The 23,756-nt window shown below is 41.6% G+C and overlaps 1 long non-coding RNA gene across 1 annotated transcript; it reads left to right on the forward strand.

The window, feature by feature from the left end:
• Positions 1-11,847: 11,847 nt before the first annotated feature.
• LOC140700592 (uncharacterized) lies at positions 11,848-22,417 on the forward strand. The gene is made up of 5 exons (XR_012079010.1): positions 11,848-12,643; positions 13,395-13,520; positions 14,150-14,246; positions 19,777-19,839; positions 20,755-22,417. It is a non-coding gene; the product is annotated as an uncharacterized lncRNA (long non-coding RNA).
• Positions 22,418-23,756: the final 1,339 nt, after the last annotated feature.

The following is a 23,756-nucleotide window of genomic DNA, read 5'->3' on the forward strand; positions in this document are numbered from 1 at the left end:
CGCCTAGGAGGCGGGGCAGGTGCCAGGGGGCGTGCCAGGCGTGCGCCAGGGGCCAGGCTGTCGGCTCGGCGAGGACCGGCGTGCGTGCGCCTGGGGGCGGGGCGGGGTCCAGGGGGCGGGGCCGGCGGACTGGGCGGTGCTGGACGGGACGCGAGGCTGTGGCGGGTGCTCGGGGCGTGCGGGCGTGCGCGTGCGCGTGTCCGTGAGGCCAGAGAGGAGGAGGCTCCCGGAGGAGGGTACCACGAGGGGCGGGGATGGAGGCGGGGCATCGGAGAGAACTGGCGAACACCCAGCTTTACAGCCAAGGTCTGAGTAGTGAAGACCTCCTGCTGAGTTATTTCTATTACTGTCCCTTTTTTGAACTTTTTTTTTTTTTGAATTTCCATCTGGTCTAAGGGTTCAGCATTATAAGGCAGTCAGCCCAAATGCTGTCTTTGAATAGAGGAGCTTTGCTAATAGCTCTTAATGTTCTAATATATACGTTTTAAAAGGGGTTCTACATTTTTTACTGTTAAAAATAGACAATTGAATGGAACTCGGAGAACATGATGAAGCACAAAAAGGAATACGAAAGTGAATCTTAATGTTACATTAGTGTCTGATCCTAACTTTAGCTGGATCTTTCATTTTAACTTGGGCCACGAAGTCGGCGGTGTCCACCAACTGAAATCCGCAATATCCTGGTCTCATTCTCCGGAAGGAGAGAATATCTGTATCCCTGTACGAGGGCGGCACATAGTAGAGATTTGACTGTCCGTTCTTGAAGGCTGCGCAAGTTGGGGATGGTGGTCCTCTTTGGCTTCCACCTCCTTCGGATAATTAAAGAGGAGTTGCATTATAAACTCAGTAAACTCAAAAAAGTGCAAAAATAGAAAAAGTTTGAAATAAGCCAGTAGAATGAGAAGGAGATAGGTGACTGAGGAGGACATCGGGGTATGGAGGAGTGTGTGAGAAGGTGTTGGCTTGCCTTGGGGTGTAGGGCTCAGGCTTGCCTGGAATAAAAGGTTATAAAAGAGGGTAATGCTGGATTAAAGAGGATCTTGAAAGGCTAAAAGAGTTTATTATTGACGTGGGAGTCAACACGGACTCAATCATGTTCTTTATAGAAGTTGGGGAGGTAAAAGCTATTATTTTAGTACAACTGTTAGAGGTTAGAGTCAAGGATGGAGAAAGACCAAGCAGTATAGGGGAAGTTGTGCTGTGGTGGAAAACCATGCACGATCCAGAAAGACTCCTGTGGGTTATCTGAGTGAGATTCTACAAAGTTCTTTCACAACTCTGTAAATTGTTGTGCATTGCAACATAAGTCTTATCTGCAGATTATGTCCTGTCCGGTAGAAGCTCAACTGACAACCTTCCCTCTCCTGGAGAAAACCTAGTCTTGTCTCCAGCGGTACACTCATTTCAATATCCCTCATCTCTAAATGTTATCAGTTCTCAGAATTCTCTTTCCTCCATGAGCTAAAGAAAATCTTTGACATTATTCATTTCTATATCTGTATGAGTCATGATTTTAACTTCTTGGGAAAATTATCTTTTAACAACAGGTAAGCTGGCCGGAGCCACGAGTTTTTGATGGAACTTACCAGGTGACTCTATTTGGGAAATGAACTGCAGAATCAGCTTGATACAGCTTATGAATGAGGCAGAATGTATCACTACCCTATTTAGGTCCCTAACACTTCCCTCTTGCTTAGGAAGAAAGAAGCTGTGAAGGTGATGGGGAATTTGCCAACTCTGATGTAACATAACAACATTGGGACGTTGATGGGGAAAGTGCATGGAATAAAGTCCAACGGGAGCTTGGAATGATGATGCAGACTCTCACAGGATGAGTTGAACAGCAGGAGTCTGGTGGTTTCCCTAAAAGGAGTCATCACGAAGCAAGACAAACAAAGGGAAAGGTCAGAGCCTGTGGAAGACACCCTCTGTCAGGAGATGCACAAACTCTAAAAAGAGGCAAAGTAGGGAGTGATCTGGGAGAGGCAAGAAGAAACTAATTGTATCAACATTGATGAGTAACAGTCACTTAAGACTTCCTGGGTCACCCTGGACAGGCTAAGAATTCAACACTGCTTCTATCTGATATGTTTACAATATCAATGTTTTTTTTTTAAATCAATGTTTACTTAGAGAGGGAGGAAAGGAACTAGTGATAAAAAGTATCTCCTGCTATGTTCATATTAAGGGCATTGCCATATTTACTAACCATAACCTTTTAACTTGCTCGGAATCTTTCATTTTGCAAGTTTCTAAAATTCCCAACTCATAACTGGATAATGTCTATCACTTACAGTCACTGAGGCTAGAGGTTACCTCCACACAATGGTGGAGTTGTGAGTTGTCCCCCAATATTGGTCTCCCCTTTTTCTCTACTATTGACAGCTTTAGCCAGGCACATCGCCATCCAGATAAAACTATATTTTATATATATTTTAAAATATATATATTTATATATATGGTTGTGTGACTAGGTTCTAGCTAATGAGAGAGAGTGGAAGTGAAGTGTGAATGTGTAACTTCCAAAGCATGGCCCTTCTTCAGCCTTGTTGTGTTTTTATATGCTAACAACAAACTATCAGAAATAGAAATTAAGAAAACAATCTGAGTTATAGTTGCATCAACAAGAATGAAACACCTAAAATAAAACTAATCAAGATTGATCTAATCAAATAAATAAAAAATATCTATAGAGCATCTACTAAGTGCCAGGCACTGTCCTAGGCACTTGGGATCCATCAGTGAACACAAGAGATTAAGATCCTTGCTTCTGTGGAGCTTATATCCTAGTGGTGGGAGTTAAACAATAAATGTAATGAATAGCTAAATTATATAGCATGTTACTGTAAAGAACGTTCCTGGCCCAGAGAACAGCCAGTGCAAAGACCCCAAGGCAGGAGCATGTGAGGAGGCCAGTAAGGCCGGAGTGGAGTGAGCGAGAGGGAGAGCAGGAGATGAGATCCTGGTTGGATGGGGACAGGGAGGGCTGACCATGTAGGACCCACGGACCAGATTAAGGGCTTTTAAATATGAAAATGAATATATGTATTTATATGTATGACTGGGACATTGTGCTGTACACCAAAGATTGACACATTGTAATTGACTGTACTTCAATAGAAAAACAAACAAACAAACAAAAAAGCCTTTTATTCTGAGTACAGTGGGAACTACAGGAGAATTTGAGCAGAGTGGAACACAAGATCTAATTCAAAAAATATTACTCTGGTCCCTGAGTTGAGAATAGCCTGCAGGGAAACAGAGAGACCAGTTAGCTGTTGCAATAGGGAGGTAAGAGTTGATGGTGGTTCAGACTAGGGTGCTAAGTGGAGGTGTTGAGATGTTGTCAGATTCTGGTTATATTTTTAAAGGAGGGCCTTTAGAAGTTTTTAATGGACTAGAGGTTGGGTAGTTGAGTGTGAGAGAAAGAGTTGTCAAAGGTGACTCCAGTTTTTGATCTGAGTACCTGTAAGGAAGTTGCCATCAACAAAGGTGGGAACTGGGACACCATCAACTAGGAAGACTGGGCAGAGCAGCTTTGCACGGAGCTGTCAGGGGTGTGAGACATCCACAGACATCCAAGAGGAGCTGTGGAGGAAGCAGCTTCATACACACATGAGTCTGGAGTTCAGGGGAAAGTTCTGGGCTGGAGATATAAATCTGGGAGTCATTGGTCTGAAGATGGTAACTAAAGCTATGAGCCCACGAAAGGAAACAAGGCAGGTAAGACAAAAGAAAATTAGAAGATGAAGGACTGAGTTCTCGCTTCCTCCAACACAAAGATGTTGGAACAAAATGGAAGTACCAGCACAGAGAGTGAAATGTTTCGACCAGTGGGGCAGGAGGGAAACCAAGAGAGTAGTTCCTTGGAAAGAAGCCTTAAGAATTCTATAAAATGGATTGGTGAGCCTTCTTCTCCCCCTTGGAATGCAGTTGCAATGGTAGGAGTCAGGGCAGCAACATTTTAACCCATAAGACATGAAGTGGCTGGGTCACCCACAACATGAGGCCAGTGAATCATTTCTGGACAACTAACATGGTGCCTGTTACTTTCTTTAGGCCACTGTTATGTTGACCTTTGTTAGGGCAGTTGAACTTAAACTCTAACTAATACACACAGATAACATTACGAAGTTTTGCTTAAAACATTTGATTCCCCAAACTTGGTTTCAAGCTAGAGAAGGGTTTTTTCATTTTTTTTATTGGTTTTCTTCTTTTCTTTCCAAACTGGACAAATTCTTGTGGGATATATTGGAAGTACTGAAATTTAGATAGTAAAGCAAATCACTATGGCACAGGGTTAATTGATTTCCATTTGATGGTGACCATAGACTAAGAAACAGATTGGTTTCAAGATAAGGGGCATGGTTTGCCTCTGTTCCTTAAAACTTGTGCACACTTGTAATTTAAAAAAAAAGTATTCCACAGAGAAGAGTCTTCTCATGAGGAGTGTTTGATACTCATTTGATGGTACGATGTACTTCCATAGGAAGAAATCGATTTCTATTTCTCTAGACATATGAGAATCAAGGTCGGGGAATTTGAGTTCACTGGCACTATATTTCTGACTTGTCCATTACAATTTTAGAGTCTCTTGCTAGGTCTGGCTATGTAATTTTCAAGGCCTGGTATAGAAGGAAATGTTGAGACCCTTGTTCAAAATTATTAAGAAGTATAAGATGGTGACAGCAGAGCATTAAACCAAGCATGGGGTCCTGCTAGGGTGGGGACCTGTGCAACCACAAAGCTGGCTGGCCTAAAATACCTAAAACATAAAGCAATCAAGATTGATCTAATCAAAATAAATCAAAAATATCTATAGAGCATCTACTAAGTGCCAGACACTGTCCTAGGCACTTGGGATCCATCAGTGAACACAAGAGATAAAGATCCTTGCTTCTGTGGAGCTTATATCCTAGTGGTGGGAGTCAAACAATAAATGTAATGAATAGCTAAATTATATAGCATGTTAGTGTAAAGAACTTTCCTGGCCTAGAGAGCAGCCAGTGCAAAGGCCCTGAGGCAAGCCTTGCCCCCTGTGGTGTAAATTTGTGTGCTGAGAGCTTCCTGACTGGACAACGCTTGTGTGTAGCTCTGGCATTGGTCACTGTGGTCACTTTGTAACATTACTGGTGAACCGTCACCAAAGCCAAAGAAGGAAGGGGCTTGACTACTGAGTGCTCAAGAGTTTCAAATGCTCCCCAGTATTTATTGTACTCCTTAGTACAATAAATAAAGAGAACATTTCATCGTATTTGTCAAGAAAGAGACCTTCATTCACATCTCTGTGACAACACCTACCCCTGATTGTTTGCAACTTTGCTCTGATTCAGTTAGGGATGATTTCAGCTGCAAGCAGCAAAATATTTGACGAACAGTGGCATAAACAAATAGCAGAGTGTTTTTCTCATCCAACAAGAAGATCAACCAGAGATAGGTTTTTCCACATGTTAGTTCTACTGCTTACTAATGCCTCTGCTGTTCTTGCTCTTTGCTTGGCTTATGTTTGTGGTTGCCTGTGGGTTCAGGCATCATTTCTACATTCAAGGCAGCAGGAAGCAGGAAAGGTGACACTAGCCACGTCTGTCTGTTGTCTGAAGAGCGAAAACTTTCCCAGGCCTGCCGACCCCTGACAGTGGACTTCCACTTCTCGTTGGCCAGAACTGTGTCACGTGGCTACTCCAGGATGCTCCAGATGGGAAGTCTCTGTCTTTCACAGTTTCTTTAAAATTTGTTCTTCCAGTTTTATTGAGATATAATTGACATCCAGCACTGTATAAGTTTAAGGTGCACCAAATAATGACTTGACTTACTTATCTAATGAAATAATTACCATAATAAGTTTAGTTAACATCCATCATCTCATACAGATACAAAAAAAAAGAGAGAGAAAATAAAAGATTTTTTTCCCCTTCCAATGAGAACTTCTAGGATTTATTCTCTTAGCAACTTTCAAATATACCATATTATAGCCACAGTGTACATTACATCCCCAATACTTATTTTTCTTATAAATGGAAGTTTGTACTTTTGATCATCTTTAGCCAATTTCCCTATCCTTCTGGTAACTACAAATCTGATCTCTTTTTCTATGAGTTTAGTTTTGTTTTGTTAAGATTCCTTATATGAGCTCATACATTATTTATTGTTCTCTCTTTGACTTACTTCACTTTGCATAATACCCTCAAATTCCATCCATGTTGTTGCACATGGCAGGATTTCCTTCTTTTTATTGCTGAATAGTATTCCATTGTATATGCATATCTCACATCTTTATCCATTTCTCTGTTGACGTGTACTTAGGTTATTTCCATGTCTCGGCTATTGTAAATAATGCTGCAATGAATATAGAGGTGCAGACATCTCTTCAACATAGTGATTCCATTGCCTTCTGAATATACCCAGAAGTGGAGCTGCTGGCTCTTTCCCAGTTTCTGTAGCAGAAGCAGGCAAGAGGGGAGGAGATGGGGATGGATGTTGTGACAACCAACCATTGGTGTTTAACACTGTCCTCCTAACAAGGCTTTGCACTCCTTGAAGGTGTGAACTCCATATATCTGTTGTCTATTTATCTATCTATTCTTCTACCTATGTACTTTTTATTTGTCATCTATCTATCTAAATTTATTTTTTGTACCCCTAGTGCCAAGAACATGTTGGTATAGGGAAAGTAAAACATCAGGAGGGAGATCTGTCAGAGAAGAGTCACAGGAGAAAAACAGCACTGCCGGTGGCTCCATGCAGGCAGCAGAAGCCAACCTGGCTGATTCAGCGTGGGAGTTTATTCTAAGGGGGGCTTGAGGGCTGGAGGAAAGACCCGAGGGGCAGAGCTTCCAGAAGCAATGCCTGAGACCTGCCTCAGGTCTGATCCGATGAGACATCTGCCCTGTCTCCCCAACCCAGGCTCCCACCCCACAGCTGATACTGCCGGCACTGCTGCACCCTGAATCCCAGCTCGCAGCCACTGCTACCTGTGACCATCAGGTGCCTCTGCTTTGAAGTGACCAGTGACTGTGATGCCACAGGAGCCTCCCTCTTCAGGTTTCTCTCCTCTGAATTGGAATCTGCTGAGGATGCCGCTGACTGGCTGGCAGAGCTGGATGCATACCTGCCCCCAGGCTCGGAGAGCGAGGAATCCGGCTGGTCCCTAGGGAGGGGGCGCTCCCGAGGTGGGACATCCCTTAAACAGAAGAGGAGTGGGTGAGAGGTGCTGGGAAACCAGCTGCAGTCCTGTACTTTAGCTGAGGAATTTGACAGTCACATGGAGACAAATAGGAGGGTAGCTGGAAGAGGCCAGAGGCACAAATAGTTTGTTTTTATGGTTAGAAATCATTTTAAATGCATTGTTTCATATATCAAAAGAATAATTATAAAGTATATGCTACTTATAAAGCATAACAATAAATCAGAAACCTATGAACCCAGTACTTAACTTCAGACTAGGAATTTCCAACTCCATTGAAGTTACTGACGCACGTCTTCTTCATCCTGTTTCTGAGCTTAATTAAAGGGCATTTATGCTAGATATAGTTTATCATGATGTTATTCCCTTAAATTACATTTCTAAGATTCATCCATGTTGCTCTCTGTATATAGAGGTGGACCAGTTTCTCTGATGTGTAATACTTCACTTTGTGACTCTACCAGAATGTATTTATCCATTCTCCCATCAGTCCAGTCAACATTCAGATTGCTTCTAGCTTCTCTTCCAAACAATGGCGCTGTGAAAAAAAAATTTTAAACACGTCTCCTGATTGACAGGTTCCTGTAGAAAGAAAAGCAGGAGTAGAATTGCTGGGAGGTAGGGTATAGATACTTAACCTTGTGAGACAGTACCAAATTGTTTTCCTTTTGCCAACACTGTATAAGTCCTAATTTTACCAAGTTCTTCTCATCCCTTGATTTTGCTAGTTTTTTTTACCAATCTAGTGGATGTGAAGTGGTGTCTCATTGTGACTTTAATTGCAAATGAGGTTGAGCAGCTTCACATAGATTTATTCACAATTTCCATTTCCTCTTTTGTGAAACGTTTGTTAGTGCCTTTTATCCATTTATCATTTGGTAGTTTGTCTGTTAAAATTGGTCTATAGTTTCTTATATATGCTATACTTATTCTTTTGCCATTATATGTGTTGTAAATATCTCCCTCCAGTTTGTATCTTGTCTTCCCCCTTTCTTTTTGATGAATAGAAGTTCTTGGTTTAATAGCCCAACGCATTAATTCATTACTGTTGTGTAGCTTTTGTGCAGTGTTTAAGACATTCTTAAACAGAGGCTTAAACATACTAGAGACATCCCTTCTCGTGTGAGAGAGGACCAAGGCTGGTACAGCAGCTACATAAAATTATCAGAGGCTCACACTTCTTCTCTCTCTGCTCTACCATATTTAGTGTCAAGGAAATGGCATCTGTTGCCTATCATCAGGAGCAGAAGTTTGAGCACTCCTGCCCACTGCATCTTGGTATCAGAGTTGCCGAAGAGAATGCAGTACAGTCAAGCACTGGATGGAATGATGCTGTACTCACATAGAGAGGAGACAGAGCAAGGTCAGCTCCAGTAGTAGGCGTCGGTCCCTCTGGGCCAGTGGGTGCCAGTACGGAGCAGTTGTCCAACTAGCACAGCTCTCTTGCTGCAGAAGGACCTGTCCCCTTCCCCTATAAAGTCTGCAGCACTTAAAGCTGGGGACATGCCTGAGGACCACTGATACACATGCTTCAGCAGAACTGTTGTGAGAGAATAGGTTCTTGCCTTGCACAGGAAAGAATTCAAGAGCAAGGCATGGTAAAGCAAGTTTATTAGAGGGATACACACTCCATGGACAGAGTGCAGTCCACCTCACTCAGAAGGGAAGGAGCTTAGGAGATACACACTCCATAGGCAGAATGTGGGCCATCTCAGAAAGGTGATAGGGAGAGAGACTGAGAGGTGCAGGGGTGTGTAATTTAAAGTAAAAATAGATACACACTCCATAGACAGAGTGCGGGCTGTCTCAGAAGGCAAAAGAGGGAGCGATCACGAGTTGTGGAGTTGTTAGGTTTTATGGGCTCGGTAATTTCATATGCTAGTGAGTAGCAGGATTATTCCAACTACTTTGGGGAAAAGGCAAGGATTTCCAGGAACCAACCCCCCCCACCTCCCCACCTGCTTTTTGAACTTTCATGGTCAGCCTAGAAACTTTCATTGCACCTGTGTGTGTGCCATGAGTTTCAAGGTCTACTGGAAATCGAATCTTCCGCTATCTCGGTTCTAACCAGTTTGTCCTGCCCTCAACTGCTGTGTCATTCCTTCAGTGGTAGTGCCCTGCTCCCTTCCTCCCACTTCAGAACAAAGGAGAACACACTGAGCCCGATACGGGAAAAATATTTCCACACAAGATGATGAGCCCAGCGTGGGTCACGTGGACTCTTTATCCCTGGGGAAGGAAACATTCCGAGCCCAAGGCCCATTCTTACGTGGTTAAGCTTGGGTTGGAAGACTGCCTTTCCCATCGTTTAGCGCAGAATTGCATCCTCAAGGTTATGTGGCTGCTGACGTGTCAGCTATCACATCTGCCTTCCAGATAACAGTAAGGGTAAAGACAAAGGGCGAACCACCCTCCCTTCCAGCTGAGTCAGTCATTGCCTTTGGGGAAAGCTTTTGAAGCTCCACCCAACCAGTTCTGCTTAATTCCACTGGCCCTCCCTCTCTGTAAGGAGGGCTGCCACCAGGCATAAGACTTGGTTTCTAAAACTAACAAAGAAAGAGACTGGCTGTCATTTAGGCAACGAGCCTACGTAATTACTATGTTGTCTGCCCACAGAGCAATTGCTACTCATCCCTCAGGTCTTAGCTCAAAGTTCATTTACCGAAGAAACTCTTTCTTGATGCCCTTGCTCAGTTTGGGTTCCCTTTGTCTCTGCTCTTTAATATTGTAAAGGAGATAAAATTTCTCCTCTACCCTTTTAGGGTCTCTGGCTGGACCTAAAAATTAAGCTGACAAAACAGACTAACCAGAGGAAAACATACAAATTTTGTTTAGTCATTTTTATACGTACATGGAAACTTCACAAGAAAAATGAAGACCCAAAGAAGCAGTTAGGGCTGAAAGCTTATGCACTAGGCTGTTAATGTTGTTCAAATCAGTGCCATTGCACTGTATATTGTATGTGTTGAGTAAATTCATTGTTGTGTACAAATCTAAGTTTAGTGTTCTAAAATAGTACATGCGAAATTTATGTTGTAATAAAATAGTCCTACAAGACACATTTCAATTGGAAGGACTCTCATGTGCAAAGATCATTGACAAATGTATTTTCTGAAGGAGATGATAACAGCTACTATATATCAAGAATCTTATGAGCAGATGGAGGCTGAACATATGCTTAACATAGATTTTTTAACATTGATCTTACTTTCCATCCCCGTGTCTTTTTGTTCTTTGAATTTCTTATTCCTGCTATCAAATATTTTAATATTTGATGTAAAATAGCAAAGAACTCTTTCTTTTCTCATTGATGCAGTGTGTACTCTTATTTTCTGTAGACATTAATTACACTTTTTCTGAAGTCTGCCTCTGCTCTCTGAATTGTCTTTGTTTCCTCAGAGTCTCTATTTCATCTCTGTTTGTTTTGATCTTTGACTTTACTGTTGGTGGATGCCCTCAAATGCTTGGTGATCTTTGGCTTTCTAATAATATTTAAAAGTGAAACACTGAAAGTCTAAATGGAGCCTCTTTGTGTTCATGAGAAGACCTTGGCCATTTGAAGCTGCCACCTCAGGACAATTAGGTAGGACCACATTCATTTCACTGGGACATTGCCAAATATCAAACTCTGTAAGCTTTTTCTCTTGGGCTGCCCTTTCCCCCAGAAAAGGGTCCTTCAATTGCTTGTCTGTTCTTCAATAGCCTAATTGCTAGTTTTCTGGAAGCAAGTCAGGAGAAATGTCTTGAATCATACAATTCAGTCTATAGATTTTGACTTGGTTTCTCTATTTTCATTTAGATGCCTCCCCCAGTTGGACCTGGGATCCCCGCAACTCTGGAGCCTCTCTGATGTAACTGTTTTAGAGAGAAAATCCAGTCTTCTGCAAAGTTAGGGAAGATACATTTACCTGGCGGAGGATGAATATAATATGTGAAGATCTACTAAGATATTATTTCATATTTTAGATTGTATTTTCTTCATTCCTGTGTAATTTGGTCTCATGATTGCTCTGTCAGTTAAGAATTACAAGGATGGTCCTCAGTGTAACTGTATCACAGACTGAATCATTTATTACTCCTCAGACTCCACTGGAATGGAATTTCACTATGTGTGTTCATTCATTTGTTCAGCAGATATTTCCTGCTTGCCTCCTTTGTGCCAGGCACTGCTCTGGGTGCTGGGGATATAGCAGTGAACAAGACAGGCAAGAATGATCTGAGTTATATGAGCCCCAGGATCTATCTATCTACTTCATCCATTCACTTAAAAATATTTCAAGGGCTCACGATATGGCAGGGCTCTGGGACACAAGATAAGTAAGAGACACGATCTCTGCCTCTCTTCACCACATCGCGCAGCGAGGAAGAAAGCCAACTCAGCAAGGCAACGCCGAAGATGTGTGGTAGATCAAGGAGCTCTAAGAGCACAGAGTGGGAGGCTCTAGCCTGATTCGTGGGTCAGGAAAGTTCTCCCAGAGAAATCAACACTGAAGCTGAGACCTGTGCAATGAGCACGACTGATGTAGGCGATGAGAAAAAGGACGGTGAAGGGCTTACAGAAAGGAGAGAGTACGTGGGTGGTCTTTCAAGGAACAGAAAAAAAGGTTGAAGTGGTGGCAGTGTAGACAGTGAGGGAATGCGAGCCGGACAGGTAAGCCAGGTCTGGTGGTTACAGATTTGTGTTGTGCGCTGGGTCAAGCTGATGGTGGCTTTTTACCAATGGTGGCTAAATCAAAGGAGAGAGCTGGAGAATTACCATGCCACTTAAGGTAGAATCAAGATGACGTAGCAGTGGACTGGATTTGCAGAGTGAGAGAAGTGAAGATTTAAAGATGACTCCCAGATTTCTAGCTTGAGCAACAAGGTGGTTGTCCTTCTTTTAATTAAGATTGAGGACCCAGGAGGAGAAGCAGTCCTGGTAGGGGTTAAGGAAAGAGGCAGTAGGGAAAACAGTTCCATTTTACATAAGTTGAGTTTGAAGGACTTTGAGACTTCCAAGTCGAAATATACAGTAGGCAGCTGGAGGTGTTTGGGTCTGGAGCTCAGGTGAGTCATCCTGGCTGTGGGTCTGGAGCTCAGGTGAGTCATCCTGGCTGATGATACCGATTTTGCAAACATTAGCACATAGCTGGAATGAAACCAAGTGGTTTCAAACCCAGGGGAGAGGATGGGATTGCCTAAGAAGAGTTGTTGTACTTAGAGGATATGAGGACCACATACACAATCCTGAGAAAGCCCAGTGCTTATGGGACAGGCAGAAGAAAAGACTCTGAGAGGGAGGAGATAAGATACTGATTGGATGACAAGAGTGGTCCACAAGGTCAAATGCTGCTGAAAGGCCATTCAGCAAGAATGAAGACTGAGAAGAGCCCAGTGGATCATGCGAAGTGGAGGTGGTAATTTACCCTGGCCAGAGCGGTTTCCAAGGTCTCTTCCATCCTCAGTGGATCCTGTAAAAGAGTAGGTTAGATCATGTCACTCCTCTGTTTGGAACCCACCAAGGTCTCTTCTCTTTTTAGATGCAGATTATTGGGCAAGTGATCTGGTCTCTCCACTTCCAACCAGTTATCTCCTGGCCTCATCTCCTCTGACTTTCTCTGCTCCTGTCAGACTTGCCTCCTTGCTCTTTCTGGAAAAAGCCAGGATAGCTCCTGCCACAGGGCCTTTGCATTGGCTGTTTGCTCTGCCAGGAATGGTGCCTCCAGATTTCTGCCAAACTCACTTCTTTGCTTCCTTCAGGTCCTTGCGCAAATGTTCAGTGAGGCCTTATCTCACACCCTATTTAAGTCACATTTGTTTCCATTCAAGTACTCTCTCTCTTTCCTACTTTATTTTTCTTCATAGCATTTATCACCTTGAACACACTACCTGTTTTACTTACTTGCTTGTTTATTGTCTCCCCCACGCCCCGTCAAACGGAAGAGATTTTGTTTGCTTGTGTGTCTCAAGAAGCTAAATCAGTGCATGCAACATAAAAGGCACTTAACAAATATTTGATGAATAAATTAATGAATCAAGCAATGGTGCAGAATATGGTAGATATGGAGGATATAAGTTAAAGAAAATATCTTCAGTAAGTTTGGCTGCAAAGAAGTGGAGAAAGATATTGTACTTGGAGGGAAATGCAGGGTCTAGGAATGCTGATATGTTTTTGATTGGTGTACACTGATATTTTTTCTTTCTCTTTTCTTAATTTTTTATTTTGAAAAAGTTATCAGTTCATGAAAAGTTGGAAGGAAGGTACAGAGAATTCTATTTACTCTTCACCCGGTTTCCCCAATGGTGACTTCCACATCTGTGTAACTGGAACAATATCAAAACCAGGGAGATGACACTGGTAAGACACATGCATCTAAGTCTATGTTATGATATCACGTGTGCAGATTTGTGTAAGCACTACTGCGATCAAAATATATAACGATTCCAGCCCAGAAAGGTATCCTCAAGCCGCCCCCTCCCCATCCCTGACTTTTGATACCATGAGTTTGTTCTCCATCTGTGTAATTTTGTCATCTCTAGAATATTATATAAATGGAATCATATAGTATGTGACTTTTTGAAAAATTTTTTTCTCGCTTAGACTACGCTCTTAAAATCCAGCCAAGCTGTTGTGTGTATCAAGAGTTCCTTCCTTTTTATTACTCAGTAGTGTTCCATGGTATGGATACACCATGGTTTTGTTTTTTTTGTTTGTTTGTTTGTTTTTGTAGCCACTCACCCGTTGAAGGATGCTTTCATTGTTTCCAGTTTGGGGCTGTTCCAAATAAAGCTGCTATGAACAGTTGTGTACAGGTTTTTGTGTGAACATTAGTTTCGTTTCTCTGGAATAAATGTCCAAGAGTATGATCACTGGGTTTTATGATAGGTGTATATTTTGTTTTATAAGAAACTGTCAAATTCTTTTCCAGAGAAGTTGTACTGATTTACATTCCTCATGGTTTTTTTTTTTTTTTTTTTTTTTTTAAGATGGGGCCATATAAAGCATGTTTGGATGTTCTAGGGAGGAGCCAGCCACCAGCAGGGGGAAGGAAGCAGAGGAGAGACCCAAGTCCGGAGGAAGCAGGTGAACGAGGAGCGAAGTTCAGAGATGCTCCTTCGACTGGAGGGTGCACACTGGTAATCTGGGGAGGAAGGAGTGAGACTGGATGCAGGTAGCTTTATAGATTTGGTGGCAGGAACTTAATGGCTTCTCTTCTCCCGACTAAGCAGTGAATGAAGGCCATGCTGAGAACAAAGTGCTCATACATCAAAGAGCACTGCAGTCAAACAAGTTTGGGAGATGTTCCTTCTTAATGTTGTGCCCTGGCTTGTAGCACATTAAAAGTTTAGGAAAATCCTGAGACAGAAGAGAAACCGGTCACACTCTGTGGCTTCAACAAATGAATTTATGTGGTGAAGGATTAATTTTTTGTTTTCTCTCCACATATATGTTTAAACCCTCCTCTCACTTTTGCCACCTCTACCCTCAAGGAACAATTTTCTCTTCACAGCAATTTGGAAAGCTCTAGAATAGAATAAAGCTACAGTGGAACATTGCATGTTTTCCATGCCATGCATGGAATTTGAACTTCTCCACTAGACACAGAATATCATGATCAGATTTTGAGTAAAATCTCCTAATCTTTAAAAAGTATTCCAGTGTAACTAAGTTTATGCACTAATTATGCCAAACTGATATTTAAAATGATTTAACATTCTTAGATGAACACTTGATTTATTATGAAAATGGAATTGCAGGGCAATGGAGAAAGAACAGTTTTTTAATAAACAAAGTCCTTTGATTTCAATGAATGAGGCTGGGTGAACTGCATATCCATGTGGGTAAAAGTGAGTTTTGACCCTTATCTCATGCCAAACACAAAAATCATTTCCAAGTAAAGGTAAAAGATAAAAACATGAAACTTGTAGAACATACCGTAGGAGACCATTTTGATGAATTTGGGGAAGGCAAAGATTTCTTAAAAGGGATACAAAGAGCATTAACAATAAAGGGGAGGATCAATAAATTCAATTACATTAAAATTAAGAACTGTTCAACAAAAGGACTTTAAGAAAGTGAAAAGGCAAACCATAGCATGGGAAAAGATACTTGTTATCCATGAAATCAGCAAAGGATTTGTATCCAGAACAAATTAAGAAATACTATAAATCCGTCACAGACAGTGCAAAGGGAAAACAGATCTAGACCCACAATGTCTGTAGCAACCTTGCGTTGTGACTTTGGACACATCATTCAATGCTTCTCTGCCTCTGTTTCCTCATCGTAAATGGGAATAATAGTGTACCATCTCCTAGAGTTGTTGTGAGAATTAAATTGATCAATACAGATAAAACACTTTGAGTAGAGTTTTGCACATTAAAAGGACCCAACTGAAGTTAGCAATTATCATGTGTCCTCTGTGTTTTCAAAGAAAGATGAAAGCTTGATGCAGAGGGTTTAGTGTTCAGGGTGCTTTCATTGCCAGAGTGAGTGTCATTGATGTACCTGACATGCTTTCCATCACACAGCAGCCGTGTGTGTGCGTGCGTGCACACAAGTGAGTTGTAATGCCATTAAATATGACCCATCCCTTCCATAGTAGCTGAGCAGCATTCTGGCTTAACCACCAAGTGCCTGCAGTGAGCTTGGCTGTATGCTGTTTCACCCAATAACTTGACACCTTTATAATACCCTTAAATAAAATCATAGCATCAACTGTGTAATTGTGCAACTCACTGCTTTTATCAGTATTATATTTGGACAGTTTTCTTACAGATATATACAGAATTACTGGAGAATATAAAATCTCATATTTTAAGCATAACCTTACCTTGTTGAGTTTGTCTTTGTACAGATGTTTCTCTGTCTGAAAGAAAATGCTTTCCTCAACTTCATCATTGCCAAGTGGGTGGTCCTGTGAGTCACCATGCTCCTTTCCAGGTGGCAGAGACTCAAGCTCAAGGCATTTGCTGCCAGGGAAGCATCTTCCTTGCCTTTGATTCACTAGGCAATTTTCTCTAAGTTGGGCACTAGCTCAGCTGGATTTCATTGGCATCAGAAGCGCTTGCTTGTAAAGCCAGTTCATCTATGGAGCTGTTCTAATTAACTCATCACTCCTTGGGAGGTGATCTGGGTATGAGTAGGAAGTGATCATTAACAATCAGACCCACGATTCTCAAAGTGTGGTCCAAGATCATAAGATTCACCTGGGATACTTGCTTAAAAAAAAAAAGTAGATTTCCAGGTCTCATCCCAGACCCTTGGAACCAGAGCCTCTGGGAATGGCAGTTGAAAGTTTTCATTAAAATAAGTTTTTGAGGTGAGTCTAAAATTTGAGAACTATCCAAATGCATGTTGCTGAGCCCCACAGAATCTGATTCCAGAGTTGCACAATTAATGCGCAGCAATTCAAGTATGATACAGCAAAATACAGGTTGTGGAAGTGGTGGCTGGTTGAATCTACATAAGGATTAAATTCGAGGAAGAAGGGACATGTGAAGTGGGAGGAGGGAGTGGACCACAGTGAGCACTGCACGTGTTACAGTGATTTGCTTAGAGCTGAGGGAGTATTTTACTTTGCCTCTGTGAAGTGAATTACTTAAAAACAGATTTATTTTATCTTTATCAATTCTAACAATGAAAAAACATAAAACTGTTTCTGTATCTCAAGCACTCTGTTTGAGATCTGGATGCTCTTGTATCTTGGAGGTGTATTGATCAATCTCTAGATTCAGGTAATTCTGCACTTACATCTGAACCCTCAGGCTGAAGGACCTTCTAAGCTTATGAACTAACAAGTCTGTCTCAGTCATTCTTGTTGCCAGTCTCACCACTACCCATTAGATGGTCTAGAAGGCCTAACCTCCGGTGTATAGAGCTGCCTTGTGGGTGGGGGTGTCTTGTAAAATGCAGCAGCACCAGATTCAGTGGGTCTCACGTGAGACCTGAGATTCTGCATTTCTAACACATGCTTAGGTGATGCTGATGGCGCTGGTCCAGGGACCACACTGATAGCAGCCTTGCTTGTTAAAGAAGCACTGTCTTATTTCTGGCCTCCAGAGAGACTTTTCCGAGACCCTCTGGTCCCTGGCTATCTCTGAGCTGGGCTGCTGGTGGAGGCAGGCGGAGATTCCACACGGGCAATACACTACAGCACTTGGCTCTGGCACCTCTGACGTGAATGCTGGGTTGGCTGCTGATGAATCATAATGATCCTCTCCCTTTCGTACCTGATTCAGGTCTCAATTATGAATCTTTACTCCACACATCTCCTGGACTACTGATAATGACCACCACTGCCCTTAAACATCTTAAGCCTTCAATGGCTCAGTGGTGTCTGAATCGCATTATGGTTGTTTCTCTTCATTATCCAATTCTTTTTTTTAAGTTGAAGTATAATTGGATTACAATATTATATTAGTTTCAGTATATATCATAGTGATTTGATGTCTTTAGTCATTACAAAATGATCATCATGATAAGTCTAGTGACCATCTGTCGCCAAACAGATATTACCTGAGTATTGACTATATCCCCCATGCTGTGTATTACATCCCCATGACATTTATTTTATAATGGGAAGTTTGTATGTCTTAATCTCTGTCATGTATTTCTCTCATCCCCTCTGGCAACCACCAGTTTCTTCTCTGTATCTATGAGTCTGTTTCTATTTTATGTTTATTCATGTCTTTTGTTTGTTAGATTCTACATATAAGTGAAATCATACAATATTTGTCTTTCTGACTTATTTCACTTAGCGTAAGACCTTCTAGCTTCATCCATGGTGTCTCAAATGGCAAGACTTCACTCTTTGCTATGACTGAGTAATATTTCATCTTTTATATGCATCTTCTTTATCCATTCATCTATCCATGGGCTAGATATGGGTTGCTTCCATATCTTGACTAATTGTGAATATTGATGCAATGAACATAGCAGTGCATATATATTTTTGAATTGGTGTTTTTGTTTTTTCAGAAAACTACCCTGAAGTGGAATTTCTGAGTCAGCTAGTAATTTTATTTTTAATTGTTTAAGGAACCTCCATATTGTTTGTCATACTGGCTGTACCAATGTACAATCCCACCAACACTGCTTGAGGGGTCCCTTTTCTCCACCAACACTTGTTATTTGTTTTCTTTTTGATAATAGCCATTCTGACAGGTGTGAGGTGGGAGTCCATTGCTTATTTTGTGTTTCCCTGAAGATTAGTGATGTTGAGCATCTTTTCATGAATCTGTTGGCCTCCTGTGTCTTCTTTGGAAAATATCTATTCTCAATTTTTTAATTGGGTTGTTTTTCTTTTTGTTGTTATGTTATATGAGTTCTTTGTATAGTTTAGTTATTAAACCCTTATTGCTCAAGTAGGCATGTATTTACTGCCATTTTGTTAATTGTCTTCTGGTTGTTTATTTTCCAATTCTTGCCTCAGCTTTCAGTCCCATTGAGTTTCTGCGCTTCAGACACCTGTTTTAATTACCCACTTTGGCAGGAGTCTCACCTGGGCAACTGGCTTCCCTCCCACCTGTCCTGTCATTCAATCTCAGCAGGGAATCCAGTCCTGTGGTTTGTTTATAAGAACCAAGGTCTCTACACTTAAACATGTGTCCACATGCCTTTTAAAGAACTTCCTTTCATTCATCTGCTTCAATGAACTAAGAGTAAAGATCAATCCTTTTCTCTTATTCTCTATCAAGGCTGAGATCTTCATTCCATAATCCCCAGAACTTTATCTTCTTGGAGAATAATCTTCTTCTGTAATGTTAGTGACAGTCTGAAAATGCTGCAAGATGCATTTTTTTTTTTTTTTGGTTTGTGTTTACTGGATAGGTCTTAAGTGAATGTGAACTTTTGGGAGTTTATTCATCTTTATTTACTTCCAGCTGGTTTATAGTTTATTTACTTCCAATGGTTACAGTTATAAGTCAGCCCTTATCACTAGACAGCATTGTTCTCAGTAGTTGAGGTATCAAATAAACTTTTTTCTCTAATAAAATATCGCAAACTTAAGTGCATTATTAGAGTTGTCAGGATGTCAATTGTATGCCTTCCACAATTTTTCCTATTGCAAAATGATTTTTTGGAAAAGTAGTTTAAAGCCAATTTGATTTCCACAATTTGGGGTAATTAAATTTAAGTTCTTAACCATTCAGATGTTCTGTATTTTCTTTGGCACCACCCACATGTCAATTCTATCAACTGGGAGACTCAGAACAAACATGAACACACACACACACACACACACACACACACACACACACTCAGGAGTCCACTTTCCTCTTCTTCTTCCTCCCCTTCAATAAATCCTGATTTAGTTTTTAAAAGCTCACTAGGTAATTTTGGTACTGTCTTAATTAAATACAGTATCTTAGGAAAGTAACCATTTAAGAAAATAGAGAAAAAGATTAATAATGGTTTAATCTTTATCTTCTTTCTCATAATTTTACCTTTAAAATTTTTTCTTGGTATGTATTATCATAATGATGACAACTTTTTAAAAGATTGAATTTTTTATGGAGTAAACAATTGATCTAGTGATTTATCAGAGTTGCCCTGCTTAAGTTCTACTTGATACTTGTTGAGTTATTAGTTAACCAAGTATTTTTATTTTTAGGAATGTCTTTTCCCCCAGAAGATTAAAAAGGAAAAGGTTCACACTTGTAACTACAGATTCCTGGTAAGACCAAGACCTAAGTTCTAATCGTTCTGTTCTTTGGGGTTTTGCAACACCTCCTGAAAAATGATGCATATTATCCTTATCCAGCAATGTTATATAAAACATAAAAGGGCCTTCTTTCTTTGATTGGAATGTGAAATTGTAATCTAGCATATTAGAATCATAAAATGAATCTGTGTTGGAAGAATCATTTACGGTCCCCAGTCCAACAGCAGTCACACCCTATGGCGCAGTTCATTTATTGCAGTGGATTGCTTCCCTCTAGTGGTAAAAGGTGGTCATATCCCTTCAATTTTGGTGTTCAGGTTTTTAGTTGCATATAATTTATAAATTATGTTACACCATGCATTGCTTTAATTACGATTATTACAATCTATGTTTTTGTGATAACATCAAATAATATCAATGCTAAAACCATTATCTCATGACTTTAACAATAAAAGCAACAATATCTAAGAAGTTGAAGCTCATTGCTTCTCTAATTTCTTTCTGACTCACTAATTGTTTCAAATGAAACAATTGATCTCTGACTTATAATACTCCCACTGTTAGGAAATCTTACAGAAATGCACAGGATAGTTACAGTTATAAGTCAGGCCTTATCACTAGACAGCATTATTACCCAGTATGATTAAGTTTCCAGAAACACAAATTGCCATCCTGTGGTCATAGCCTTTGGTGACAAACAGAACAAAACAAGAAGGGAGGATTTGGACAGTTCACTACCAGATCTAGGATTTGATAACAATTCATGCCTAGAAAGCACTTTTTCATTTGAGGCAAATTGCTCTCAAGACCACTCAGTGAGCTCAGTAAAGTTTCCAAATCATCCTTTGACGTCCCCTTCATTTGAACTCTCAACAACTCTCTGAGGTAGAAGGGAAGATATTATTATCCTGCCTTTTTTTTTTTCAGGCGGATGAGGAAACTGAGGCTCAGAGAGCCCACCACAACACAGTCCCAGAAGTGGGACGAGAATCCTGGTGGTCCCACTCTTGGTGAAATGCTTCAGAGTCAATATTCAGTTTTCAGCTGTGCATTTTATTTGGATGTCCCACTGGTAGGCTCTCAGATGCAACTCAGCCCAAACTGCTCCTTCTCCGGGATCTCTGTCACAGCGAGTGGCCTTGCCCTCACTAATCTCACCAAACGAGAGACTCGGCCGGCCTCCGGGATCCTTCCCTCTTTCTCCGTCCTCGCGGTCCACAAGGCTTGCTGATTCCCCTGACCCTCCGCCACATCCTGCTACACCTGTGTGTTGCTTCCCTAGAGCTGCCACAGCAGAGTTCCATGGACTGCATGGCTTAGACATCAGAAACCTATTTCTCACACATCAAGAGGCTGGAGGTCTGAGATCCAGGTGTCAGCAGAGTTGGTTTTGTCCAGGGCCTCTCTGGCTTATAGACGGCTGTCTTCTCCCTGTTTCTCTGCATGGTCTTTCCTCTGTGCCTGTCTGTGTCCTAATCTCCTTTCTTATAAGGCCATCAGACATGTTGAATTAGGAGCCACTCTAATGACCTCATTTAACTTAATTACCTCCTTAAAACCCATCTCCACGTACGGTCACATTCATGATTCTGCACCTTTGCTTAAATGTATGCCCTCATCCCAAGACCTGTTTCCTCACCTGCCTGCCGCTTGTCATTCTTCAAAAGGGGGAGAAAATGGGGGCGTCTCCTGGTTCCTTCAGGTGGATCAAACTTCTGGCCCACAGAGCCACCCAGGACATGAGTGCATCCTGAGCGACTGGGCAGGGGAAGAGCAGTGTCATTCACTGTAGGAACAGTCTGGGAAGGAAGGGACAACTCGGTCTGACGTTGGAAACTCGCTGCCCCAGCCAGCTCTGTCCTGCCCTTCCCGGCGACAGCTGCCCTAGACCAGGTGGCCGGGGTGAGCCCCTGGGCAGGTGAAGCTTCCTGATGGCTTCACATACACACCCCAATCTTCCCATTTATGGCTGGCTACATATATATTTCTATTTTGTATACATTTTAACTTAGACGCACACCTGTGAGGTTGGTGCTCATCTGCGGAGACATTCATTTATATTTCCTTTTCTCCAACACTTTCTCTTTGCCCGTTCCAGCTGATCGCAGGGGAGGATTGTGCCAGTGTGGAGAACCGGAGGGCAATCATGGTGGCTTTGCTGTACGTGGGTTTTCCAGGTTGTGAATCACGCCCAACTCACTTGATCAAGGGTTCAATCAAATAAGCAGCTTCACATTTTAACCAGCTCCCACCTCATTGTAGTAGCTCCTTTAACCCCATCTAACCTTTAAAATAATATCGTGTAAGCACTTCACACCAGCAACTTTATCGGAAACATGACCCCTACTCCAGCATGTGACTACTATTAATGACTATTTACAAACCCCACCAGCACCCGCATGAGGCTGTGTCTGGAGCCAACTTTGTACATCCCCCAGCCTGGTGCTATCATCAAATGAAATATTTGTGTCTCGTGTTCCTGGTGTGTAAACTGCCCAGACAATGTCCTATTCATCTTTGTATCCTCAGGACCCAGCGCTGGACACACAGTAATGCTCCCCAAATATCTACTGCAAATAAAGTTAAAATAAGCAGGTCGATGGGAGGGCAGGGCGGGGGTGTCCAAGTACATGTTTGGAAACAGTTTTAGTGAGAAGCGTTCGGTAATGGGGGTGGGGGAGGGGAGGGGAGGGTGGAACTAGACCAGCTGTGAGTTGATCACCTTTGAAGCTGGGTGATGGGGCTGCATTGTAGTAGTCTCTCTGCTTTTAAATGTTTCTGAAATTTTTCCTCAAAAAAAAAAAACCACAAAACCCACCAAAAAAAGTTGCATTTGTTTATAAACGGGCATGAGAAAGAAAGATTTTATTGGGGGGGGAGTTTGTCACAATGGCCTTTAGTTGAGGAACAAAGGCAGTGACTTCCATCTCTTCTGGGAAGAAGCCCAGACAAGGGTGCCACTGGTGTGGCTGGTCAGCCCTTGAGGTGGTGTCACTGTTTCCTGAGAATAAAACCCTCATTTATCTGTAGGAGGGAAGAGCTGGGTAATAAAGTGGTGGTTGTCAGGGGCTCAGATTCTGTGAGGAGATCTGTCTGTGACGATGGCACGAGGGGAAGGTTACAGGGACTGGTGGGCTTGTCTGGAATTTCTGCCGCAGGGGGGATGCCTGTGAGTTTCGATACTGATATATTCATCAGAAGTTACAAAGAAGACAATGTAGAAATTAAAAAAAACAGCTTTGATATTTTTATGTGAAGAATGGGGAATGAAAATAAGTACACAGTGTACACTATTGGGGGCACAATGAAGGAATACAAAAGTTATCGTGTTGGGACATTGTGCTACAACATGGATGAACCTTGACAACGTTAGGCAAAGTGAAAGAAAGTGGTCCCCAAACCCACATATTGTATGGTACCAGTTATATAACATGTCCAGAGTGGGCCAGTCCATAAGACGGAATGTGGATTAGTGGTTGTCTAGGACTCAGCTGGGAAGGTAATGGAGAATGGCTGCTAATGGGCCAGAGGTTTACTTTAGGGGTAATTAGATTTCTTTATTTGTATAGTTATTATTGTTTTTCAATGCAGGTACTGGAGATTGAACCCAGGACCTCATGCGTCTAACCACAAATTCTACCACCAAGCTATACCTTCCCTCTGGGTCAAACACTTTAAATGACTGAAGTTCATGGTGTGTAAACTAATTCTCAATCAAGCTGCTAAAAAGTGTTGGGTGAAGATAAGAGGATTTAAAAAAAATTGCTCATCATGTCATGATGTAACTCATTGCATTGTCTTTTCTATAAACAACACACCATTGATTGTCACTCAAAGTTAAAATCAGCAAGGATATATCACATCCACCAATGATAATATATTTTTCCTGAAAGAAAATCCCAGAGAATATGTTTCTGATAATTCCCAAA

Source organism: Vicugna pacos, chromosome 2 (genome assembly GCF_048564905.1).
Source record: "Vicugna pacos chromosome 2, VicPac4, whole genome shotgun sequence".
NCBI classification, from domain to species: Eukaryota; Metazoa; Chordata; class Mammalia; order Artiodactyla; family Camelidae; genus Vicugna; species Vicugna pacos.